Here is a 12015-nt window from a genome sequence, read left to right as displayed (position 1 = left end):
GTCCCCTCTAAAGGGGGACTGTATTTTTTGTTAACAAACTGTGTGTTTATTCACCAAACATATGATGGGGTTGCAACGTGTGAATCTTCACTAGTATGGGTTGATAGGAGGGTTACGTTCATGTTAGAGCTTAAGCAAGGCCTGCAGCCTACACTCGGTTGAAAAAGGGTTTTTTCTGCCTCGGCCTGAATCTCCACATAAAGGTAGAGGCTAGTTGTGTGTTCTGTTGCTTACACAGTGATATTGAGCTACAACACTGTTGTGTTGGGTTTGCAGTAATGCTCGTATGAAAACGTACCACGGCTCAGCCGTTCTCTCTCTCTCTATCAGTGTTTTTTCGGTGTTACAACATGGATGCGGGTGTAGGATTCACACACACACGCGACTTGGTCTTGTTATAAACCCTGTTCACAGATTGTCTGTGGTTAGCGTGCATTGTATTAGCTTGTGCTATTCATTAGCATTGCTACTAACGGTATCATATGGCTAAGTTGTTGTTGTATGCAAGGGTTGGGCTTGTGAGGGGGTACCGGATAAACCCCTCCTTCCCTCTTCTGATTATTTCCTCTCTTGTTAGTCCAGTCAGGGCCAAGCTGTTAGGCGGCTTGGCAGGGAGGGGGGGGGTTCCCAGAATCTGCACCTATTAACAGGCGTTGAGTCTTGGGTTTCCCCCTGTCATAGCACACGTCACTACGCACGTTGCTGTTTGACGATGGCTTCCGTGAGTTAGACCCGTATGTAAGGTCTGTTATTGTCAAAGTGTCGGGATAGAGCGTAGGAATTACGGTTCCACTACGCTCGATATATGCGTAACTTGAGTTGGTTGGTCACATGACTCAAGATTACCATGGCTTTTTCAATCTATGGCTCACGTGGGAAGTCTCTCTGGGGAGTTCCGTCTATCCGATGTGGTAGGGATGACGGGATATAAAAATGTAAACAGTTTTTATCCTCGGCTGTGTCAAGTGGGATTCATGTCAGTCGGTCTTTCTTTCTTTTTTAATAAAAGAGTGTGGAGTATATGAAGCACCACACCCTTCTTGTCGTTCTCCCAGGCGCCTTGAGGGATCAATGTGGGGTCTGGTTAGACTGTTCATTGATGTGTTTTGTGTCCCGACGCATGCATAGTGCTAGCTCGGGGTGTTTCTGTTAAGAATCATGCGGGTGGCTAGTACGCCTTGGTTGCTTGTTATTGAAACAGCGTTTTTATAAAGCAAACAAAGCAAAAACACCATGAAGTCCAAAACATTTAAAATTAATTAATGCAACACTCCCAGACATACCCCACACATAGGTAAGGAAAAACTCACTAAAACCTAGCAATAGGAAAAAATGCACCACAGGTAATGTGGAGGAGAGAAACCTTAGAAGGGCCGTGCAAGGGGGGATCTCCCTTCTTAGATGTCGGTGATAGTAGTGTTGCAATGCACATGCATAATTGCGCCCCCCCCCCCCCCCCCCCCCCCCCTCTCAAACAAAAGTGTCGCGCTTGAATATGAATAGGGGCCAACACTGGCACAGCTGATCCAATTCTAGACGATCAGGGCAGAGATCCAAAACAACACTGTGCGTTGATGAAGACGCTCCATCGAAACACGTGTCCTCCCAAGGTACCGGATGACTCCGAATCCAGGCTAACCAGCTGGTGGAGGAGAAACCTCAATCAGTGGCTAGTTGTTCTCAGATCAATATCCAGTCATACACATGTGAGTTTAACCCTTTCACTACCACACTACAGAAGGTTAACCCTTTACTATCACACTACAGACGGTTAACCTGTAGTGTGATAGTAAAGGGTTAACCTTCTTTATTACATGGCGTTTTCACATTCGCCGAAATGCTTGCTTGTGATTGGTCAATAGCACTCGTCAGAGGTCCGATATTACTCGATAACGGACCTCTGTGGAACAATAATGACCGCTGTGCGCAGCTGTTCGCAATCAAGGCCACTGACACACTGCATCAGTGCAGCCAATCAGACACACCTGCTGGCTGCACTGACAGCGGAGTGTGTGTGATGATGACAGCGGAGCCAGAACAGAACTGCGTCTGCATTTGATCTCGTCTTGTCGATGTAAAATGAATTAGGTATATTGTTAGTAAGTTAGCCATGTAATAAGCGGGATAATGTATAGCTATACTCGATCATTGTCGCAAAATAATTGACCTTCACTGACGTTTAAAACACCTCGGCGCTGCGCCTCGGTATTTTAAACTCTGTGTCGGTCAATTATTTTGCGACAATGACCTCGTAGTAGCTATACATTATCCCTTACGTAGTGTGGTAGTGAAAGGGTTAACAAGAAAGTAATACAATAATAATAATACACTTTATTTGTATAGCACCTTTCATACAGAAACTGCAGCTCAAAGTGCTTCACAACAGAAAAAAGACAAGTAAGGGATAATGTATAGCTACGAGGTCATTGTCGCAAAATAATTGACCGACACGGAGTTTAAAATACCGAGCCGCCTCGGCGAGGTGTTTTAAACGTCAGTGAAGGTGAATTATTTTGCGACAATGATCGAGTATAGCTATACATTATCCCGCTTATTACATGGCTAACTTACTAACAATATACCTAATTCATTTTACATCGACTCGCAACACTGGTTCTGGCTGCGTTCTGGCTCCGCTCGTCGCTCCGCCCCCTGTCATCGCCGGCAGCAGAACACCGGCAGTGTCTAATTGCACTGAAACAGTGTGTGTCAGTGGGCTTGATTGCGAACAGCTGCGCACAGCGGTCATTATTGTCCCACAGCGGTCATTATTGAAAAATAATGACCGCTGTCGGGGGGCTATTGACCAATCACAAGCAAGCATTTCAGCGAATGTGAAAACGCCATGTAATAAGTAAGGGATAATGTATAGCTACGAGGTCATTGTCGCAAAATAATTGACCGACACAGAGTTTAAAATACCGAGCCGCCTCGGCGAGGTGTTTTAAACGTCAGTGAAGGTCAATTATTTTGCGACAATGATCGAGTATAGCTATACATTATCCCGCTTATTACAATGCTAACTTACTAACAATATACCTAATTCATTTTACATCGACTCGCAACACTGGTTCTGGCTGCGTTCTGGCTCCGCTCGTCGCTCCGCCCCCTGTCATCGCCGGCAGCAGAACACCGGCAGTGTCTAATTGCACTGAAACAGTGTGTGTCAGTGGGGCTTGATTGCGAACAGCTGCGCACAGCGGTCATTATTGTCCCATAGCGGTCATTATTGTCTGATAATGACGCTGTCGGGGGGCTATTGACCAATCACAAGCAAGCATTTCGGAGAATGTGAAAACGCCATGTAATAATAAGATATAACAGTCCATTTAATAGGGCTGTCTTAAATACTTCGAAGCTTCGTTCGATGGGCATGGGATTCGAATATGAAAATAAATTTTGTTTATTAAAAAATATAAAAATATAAATGATATATATTTTTTTTTTTGCAAAATTATAAAGCTGTCAGGTTTGATAGAACCCACTCCCTCTCTCCCTTCACTTAGCAGGAAGGAAATAAGTGATTATGGTGAATGAAGTGATTTAATGATTGGGTCTTACACGTAAAAGCACCTAGAGTTTGTCATGCACTTAGGAAATCAGCTTTTAGCTTCTGTGTTCCTGACACATGGAGCATCAGACAACAAACTCTAAAACTCAACACTTTGGTCTCCTTTGTTCAGTTTAAATCCGTAATCACCAACCATACCACCAGAATCTGCAGTTATTTTAATCGATTCTACAAACTCTATTATGTTCAGCATGTATTGTATATCTATTGTATTGCTTATGTATTTATTATGTATGTACGGTATGCTCCACATCATTGGAAATGAGGACTTGCCCTCAATGAATCCTGGAGTATAAAGTTTGAATAATGTTAACCAACAAAGATGTGGCCTTTACTGGATTAGGCTGAAACTATCTCTGCCTTTCTCACCTCTTAACGTTCCGACGGCCCGCCTGCGCCTATTAGGTGCTTCCAATTTCGGGTTATATTATATAATTTATATAATTTCGGGTTAACAGCCAACGAGCGTCAGTTTAGAAAAAGTCACCACTTCCGGTTCCGCCTCTGACGCCTCCAATCACCTCTGACGGTGAAAATGATTGACCATCTCCTCCATGAGATAAAGACTGGTAAAGCACTACAGCCGAAAGTGTGAATGGGCTAGAATTTCCGGTGTATGTACTTCCCCTGGAAGCTGCCTCCAAACGGACCAAACTTTTCCCGAATCCTGTCGGCAAACAAGCTAGAACGTCCCGGTCATGTAGTAAATTCTTCAGGCAAAGCCGTTGCAGTGGCTTAAACGAGGAAATATTGTGCACTTCACACGTTTCTATAATTGTTTTGTCGAAACCGGAAAGCCTGTAGCCGGTACTTTCTGTACTTCCGTTTTCACACTTTAGGAGGCACAGCTTTACCAGCCTATGTGTGACGTGAGGGATATTTCCGAGGATATGGGTTTTTTTCTCTGGCGAAAGAAGAAGACTCAAGAAGACTCCTGTGCGTGTGAATGCATTGGTGCCAATGGCCATTTTGGAGAAACATACATGGATACATACCATTAGAAAAACATGTGTAAAACACTTGTTTTCCGTGGTATTGTTATTTACTTTGGACCTGTATAATTTATTTCAGTGTGTTCAAACCTCTGTAATTCTATTACAGTAGCACTCAGAGTGATTCTTCCTGTTGTGGAAGAAAATTCTGAATGTTTCCTTTCAAAAGAGGCCAGACTCATGCATGTACTAACTGGGCTAACTGTCTCTCAGACTCAGAAGACAGGACTTCCTACAAAGATAGGATACTGGATGATTTTGCCAGTGAATCAGAGCATGTGACCCAGACACATTTCTTTGTCACGTGTTTGTTTGTTTGTTTGTTTGTTTGTTTGTTTGTTTGTTTGTTTGTTTGTTTGTTTGTTTGTTTGTTTGTATGTTATGTTGGAGTTAGTGAATACATTTGTGTGAAGAAGTATGTGTCTCAGAGAAACCTCTTATGTTTGCAGCCTCAGAATTGACCAACTTTCAGCAAGACTGATGTTTAAGTGTATTACAGGTAATATACTGCCTAGTTCCCTCTGCCTGTTAGACATAAAAACATAAAAGTAGGGTTGTTATTGATAAGCAATTCCATTAATTTGATTCATTTCAATTAATTCAGTTCTGTGTCATACTAGCTCCCGCTCAGCGTCATATTGCATATATCTCGCTTCAGCATATATATACTGAATAAATTTCAAAATGTACCTTTAAATGCCAGCATTCATCTGGCCACACCCCCATCCGCTTACCTACATAAGCAGGGGTGGTGCCACACACTCATCTCCTTCTCAAATTTCATCACAAGCAACGTGTTGCTCATATGCCCACTTGACGTGGAGAAAAATATTTACTCTGAGGAAAGGAAGAACAAGGAGATACGTTGACATCATATCTTTATTTTCTCTCTCACTATTTTCGAGAAAATACGGCGATATTGTCTTCGTCACTGGAGTGTCTGGAAGATGGTGATCATTCTAAAATCCTCCACCGGTTTTCGTATTGGGAGCACGCCGCTGCATGCCTCTCAACTGCAGTTCCTTGCTGTGGCTGGTTGCGGTAAAACCTTTCGGGACACAGCTGAACTGTAGGACGCGCCGCTGTTGTGAGAAGCGGTGGGTTTCAGGTTGGTGAGTGATGTTTTGCTTGCGGCTCCACTTGTCTGTTAGTGCTATGGGGGCTGGCTGACAATGTTTACGAACACCGGCCCCAGATTAAGGTCTTTTGTTCAGCCTCTTAGGCAACAGCGGAAGACCTTGGTCTGAAGCCCATTATAAGTTAACTAGTGGGCCACGACCATTAACACTGGTGATCCCTGTGTTTTCTGGACTAGTGGATGTTTTCTCTGTCACCGTGTAGGCCCTGTCTTTCATATCCAAATGAGAGTATTCCCTCACGAGGAAATATGGGCATGGATGTTCGTTAGCGGAAGATCTGTGTTCAAGTCAGCTACACAGGCCAGTTGGGTATTGTGCTGGCTCCGTCGGGTGTTGGTAAAATCACTGTTGTAAAACTGTGTTAACATCTTGTTTCTCTTTTCTCACGGGGAGAGGCGGGGGGGATTCGAAGTCTCCCCTCTGGTCGCGTGCGCCGTTCGCTCGGCGTCTCGCGGGCAGGGGCGGTAGCACCCGACGGTTAGAGCGGCCGTTAGCTTAATGCTTGAACGTGCTTTGATTATAACATGTTTTAAACACTCTTGACTACGACGTCATCTTTGACAGAGGATGTTCGTCGAACCTGCCCTGAGCCAGGACGGCAAGGACTGCGTCAACAAGGGGGACCGGAGCGGCGGGATGGGGCTGCGACGCTGCCCAGGCCGACAACACAGAACGGCTGTGTTTACTACGGTGCCTTGTTAGAGGCTGCAGTTTCGCTCGATCTGCGCTCAAGGTAGGCCAGGTCTGACCAGACCTTGAGCACTTCTTCTTGCTTTCCCTTCTAAATGTTTTGTAAATAAAGATGTTTTCCAAAACGAGTGTTGCTGCACTACATTTAGGATACGATGCGAGTTATGTGTGAATTGTCTTGTCACTGGTATTAGCTTCTCCATGCAAATAGGGTTGTTTATTACAGATGTGAAAATAATCTGGTTTGTTGTGTTGAGAAACATCATGTGTGTTCTTGTACCGAGCACTCTCAACTAAGGGGGTTAAACTAACCTATAAAGCTATGCTTAGTGACATATGAGTAAAGAATGATTCTTCTCTCAGCCTGTAATGACAATGAACAGTGTGTTCATATATTAACAGGTTTACCTGTTCAACTGGCCGTATTAAGGGTAAAGTAGGAGGCTTGTGTTTCCCCCCGGTTCCCTGGGGACTTCTTCATCCTCCTCTCAGACATGTTGTTGCACTACATTGTGTCACTGTGTGGTAGGGATACGATGTAACCCTTAGCTTGATTGCTGAGGTTGTGCTAAACACTGCTTGAGAAACTTTATTTTTCCTAAAAGAAAAAATTGTTTGGTCGCTTTTCGTGTGTGCTTAGCAAGGCCTGTGGTCGATACTAATCGAGAATTATGTATTCTCTCATTATGAAAAACGGCGTTCCTCTGTAGAGTGTTTTTGCCATTTTTTGTAGGTTATGATGGGTTGTGTGTGTCATGTGACCTACAACTGGGTTGGGCTGGCCACAGAAGCACATGTGTAAATTTGGTACCGGGGCTCTTGGAGAGCCCTCTCTATTCTGTGTTTTTTCCTTAGTAAAAATCAGATAGCAGGTTAGCACATGCGCTGTATGAAGCTGTTAGACGCTTCATGGAGCTGACTATGACTGTGTCATACTCGCTTTTGTCATTACATCGTATCATGGGTGTGGGGTCGTAAAGGGGTGAACTGGTAACCTTTCCTCCCCTTTTTTCTGTTGGTCAGGGGTAAACCCACCTGTCCTTCAAGGTTCCTGTCACGTTGCGGTTCGGCACGTTACAGGGTGAGGGGGGGGGGGGGGGGGGGGAGGGGGGGGGGGGTTTCCTGGTCCCACGCCCTGGAATATTGGGCGTGTGCACCGCAGAAATTCCCCCACCATAGAGTACGTCACCGTGCGCGTCTCTGTTGGTAGGACTTCCGTGTGCTGTTCAGGTCCATATGATGGATCTGTTTAAAACGGGGGGTGGTCAGGGCTCCTCCTCACGAAGCTCCTATTCGGGCCTTCTGTGAGTTGGGACTCTCCTTCCATGTGAGGGAGCCTCCTCAGAGTACAGAGCCTCCTCCTCAGATTGATAAGGTGAGTGGAACCTCAAGAAGGAGTCCTACTCTATTGTGTGTGTATTCGATTCAATTCGATTATTGAGTGTGTATGGGTTCAGTGCCTCCTCCCCGGAGAGCCCTAAAACCAAACTTTTACATGGCTCAAGGTGCAATATATTCTTTTCAATCTGTGCAGCTCGCGTGGGAAGTCTCTCTGGGGATTTCCGTCTCCTCTCTATGGGAGGGTGGTGGAATGTAAAAATGTAAAAAAATAATTACCCCCGGCCGTGTAGACTGGGATACATACTGTTGGTGCTTCCTTCTTTTCTTTTAAAAAGAGTTGGAGTTAGGAAGTATCACACCCCTCTTGTTGTTCCCCTGGGCGCCTTGGGGATTCAATGACAGGTCTAAATAGCCTGTTCATTGATGTGGGTGTGTCCCGACGCACGCATAGTGCTAGCTCGGGGTGTTCTGTAATCAGGCGACTGACTGGCACGCCTTGGTTGCTTGGGGTTAAAACTGAGTTTTTATAGAGCAACTGGGATGGAGGTTTTTCCTCTTCCGACGACCTGTTTTGGTTGTCGACGGATTCTCGTTCATATCTGGGGGATGATGACGGAATGGATCTGAACGTATGTAGAGGGGTCTCACGCCCTGGGGGTGGGCCACCGGGCGCGGTTCGCCCCGAACGTCTGGGTGGCGCCTTCTTTTCATGTTTAAGATCAACACGCATATCTGCCCCTTCTCCTGGAGTAGGCATATCGGCGTGGTTAGGGCACGGGACTGGTTCTGGTCACGCTGGTCCGGATCAGTTGAACCCGTTGTCCGCCGGGGATGCAGATATGCTGTTCTGGTACCCTGAGGGACTTGGGCTTTTTTCAGGGGGAAAAATGCCAGGTCGGTCCGGGTGTCACAGGGTTAAGCGCTATGGAGACCCTGGTTGGGTACATTTTTTACTCAGCACTGTCGTAATGGTTTACGGCCATGCCAACCTGTACACGCTCGATCTCGTCAGATCTCGGCCGCTACACAGGTTGGTCCTGGTTAGTACTTGGTTGGGAGACCGCCTGGGAATACCAAGTACGGTTTGCTTGGGGCTGGTTCTCCATTCTTTTTCGCTCCTCTCACGCATGGCGAAGAGGGGCCTGTTGGGGTGGTCTTTGACCTCCTCTGGTGACCCTGTGCTTTCCGTATCGCCGGGCCCGGTCCGGAGTAATGTTTCGTCGACCCGTAGGCCTGGGTTAACCCTTTTTTGAAAACTGAAACACTTGTACTGCGGTATAGCCGGTGTATACCCGCAGGTGTGTTTTGGAGTTTTTTCTTGAGGGGTTATAGGAACAACCACCGCATTTGGTAACACCAAGGTGGTTGATTCCCTGGTGTGTTGGGAGCAGTGTCAACTCCCGGGTTACCCGGTTGAGGGTGCCCCTGCACGTTCATGACGTCTGCCAATCGTGTCAGCCTTCTCTGCCTCAACCCCTCTGGGTGGTTTTTTTTTAAATGGAGGCTTGGTCATGCAACAACGCCAGCATACGCCCCTTCCGCCGGGGCGGCTGTGTTCAGCTGTCCCCTCTGGCGCCTGTCTCGTCCGCAGTCTCCAGGCTAGGGTTAACAGCCTGTTGCCTGGTTTTTTCCCCGGTGCGCTGCCTGCTTCCGTTGGTTAACCTTTTTTGTGTGCTTACGGCCATGCTGACTGCCTGTTCTGCAGGGTCAGTGTGCCAGGCGGTGTACTATTGGGGGGACAGGGCCCGCTCGGCTTACGGCCATACCAACCTGAACACGCCCGATCTCGTCCGATCTCGGAAGCTAAGCAGGTTCTCGCCTGGTTAGTACTTGGATGGGAGACCGCCTGGGAATACCAGGTGCAGTAAGCTTTAATGAGGGGCCTTTGTCCGAATACGCTGGCGATGTGGGGGGCTGGGTCACTAAAGTGCCCACCTGGTGGGGTCTTGATGCTGGCATCATGGACTTCTCCGGGCCCCCGTTCCAGGGGGTCCAGTCCCTTTGGTGGGTCTGGGTCTTCCTTCGCGCTCCACTGCTACGGCCTTGCCACGGGGTTGGGTTTGCCCTTGACCCCGTGATTCTGGGGGCAATAACGAGGTTGTTCCCTCCGTTCGTTCCCGGGTGGCATGCGGGTTGTGCGTGTGTGTAATCGTGGGGTCAAGCTACGGTCTGCTCACCCTGTGCGTTGAGTTGCTTGAGTGCCTCTTCGCACGGTCGGGTCCGTCGCCCTCCCGTGATCCCCCAATAGGGGGGGTGCCCTCCATTAGGGGGGGTCGGGGGGGCTCGGTCCTCCCTGATCTGATGGTTGTGGGGGGCCTCAGCGGGGTACATTTGTCGAGCTTCTAGCTCCCACTCAGCTCCTGCTATGCAATATGCCGCTGAGCGGGAGCTAGTATGACACAGAACGTTAGGTTATGTATATAACCAAGTTCTGTTAATACTAGTGACGCCCAGCGTCTAGACGCCGCTGCAGCCCTTGATTTTTCATTGTGGTGAAATTTGTTGGGAAGGAGATGAGTGTGTGGCACCACCCCTGCTTATGTAGGTAAGCGGATGGGGGTGTGGCCAGATGAATGCTGGCATTTAAAGGTACATTTTGAAATGTATTCAGTATATATATGCTGAAGCGAGATATATGCAATATGACGCTGAGCGTCACTAGTATTAACAGAACTTGGTTATATACATAACCTAACGTTATGAATTATGTTTACATAACACACCAGAGAACATGTTTAATGTGTTAAAAACGAACGGCTGCCCTGGGGTGCAGCAGCCTGTGTATGTACATGCTTTGTGCTCGCCACACCGTTGGTTTGAATCCAGGCTCTCAGCTGACAGTATGTCTCTGTTCACGTCCTCTCCACCTTCTGCCTTTTCTGTCATGCTCTTTTCTGCTGAAAACAAAATGGCAAGAAAATATTGTGTGTTCAGATTTAGGCGCAACAGTGGTTCAGGAGGTAGAGATCATCTGGTTCCCGGTTAGATTTGATTAGTCGTTTGATTGACATCGTAAAGCACCCAGGCCAGGGGCGTAGGTTTGATTTGAGCTTTCTGTACTTATTTGATCCTAAATACAGGATCAAATTTTGTATATTACAGGATATTTTTGTGCTACAAAGAGCAACAGATGAGCCTGATGACTCTTTAATGAGTCTTTAATGAACCTCCTGAACTGATGCATTTGGGCGACATGTGCACTTGCTGCATACAAATTGATAGCAATTTGGGTCCAACAAACCTATTATGATTGACACAACTGTGAGTACGGAAAAATAATAGTCGGTTAACATAATTTTATTCCCTATTGCAAAGTGTAGGCTGTGAGGGAGCTGGTGAGGACAGAGGCGAGGGAAGGAGGTCAGAGGTGAGGGACGGAGGACAGAGGCAGGGGGGAGGACAGAGGCAGGGGGAGGTCAGAGGCGAGGGGGGAGGTCAGAGGCAGGGGGGAGGTCAGAGGCAGGGGGGAGGACAGAGGCAGGGGGGAGGTCAGAGGCAGGGGGGAGGTCAGAGGCAGGGGGGAGGACAGAGGCAGGGGGGAGGTCAGAGGCAGGGGGGAGGTCAGAGGCGAGGGGGGAGGTCAGAGGCAGGGGGGAGGACAGAGGCAGGGGGGAGGTCAGAGGCAGGGGGGAGGTCAGAGGCGAGGGGGGAGGTCAGAGGCAGGGGGGAGGACAGAGGCAGGGGGGAGGTCAGAGGCGAGGGGGGAGGTCAGAGGCGAGGGGGGGAGGACAAAGGCAGGGGGGAGGTCAGAGGCGAGGGAGGAGGTCAGAGGCGAGGGAGGACAGATGCGAGGGGGGAGGTCAGAGGCGAGGGGGGGAGGACAGAGGCAGGGGGGAGGACAGAGGCAGGGGGGAGGTCAGAGGCGAGGGGGGGAGGACAGAGGCAGGGGGGAGGTCAGAGGCAGGGGGGAGGTCAGAGGCGAGGGGGGGAGGACAGAGGCAGGGGGGAGGACAGAGGCAGGGGGCAGGACAGAGGCAGGGGGGAGGTCAGAGGCGAGGGAGGGAGGACAGAGGCGAGGGGGGAGGTCAGAGGCGAGGGGGAGGTCAGAGGCAGGGGGGAGGACAGAGGCAGGGGGCAGGACAGAGGCAGGGGGGAGGTCAGAGGCAGGGGGGAGGACAGAGGCAGGGGGCAGGACAGAGGCAGGGGGGGAGGACAGAGGCAGGGGGGAGGACAGAGGCAGGGGGGAGGTCAGAGGCGAGGGGGGGAGGACAGAGGCAGGGGCGAGGACAGAGGCAGGGGGCAGGACAGAGGCAGGGGGGAGGACAGAGGCAGGGGGCAGGAG

The sequence above is a fragment of the Notolepis coatsorum genome, assembly GCF_963971535.1.
Source record: "Notolepis coatsorum genome assembly, chromosome: 10".
NCBI classification, from domain to species: Eukaryota; Metazoa; Chordata; class Actinopteri; order Aulopiformes; family Paralepididae; genus Notolepis; species Notolepis coatsorum.
The sequence above is the reverse complement of the archived record's forward strand: the minus strand, read 5'-3'. Positions refer to the sequence as shown.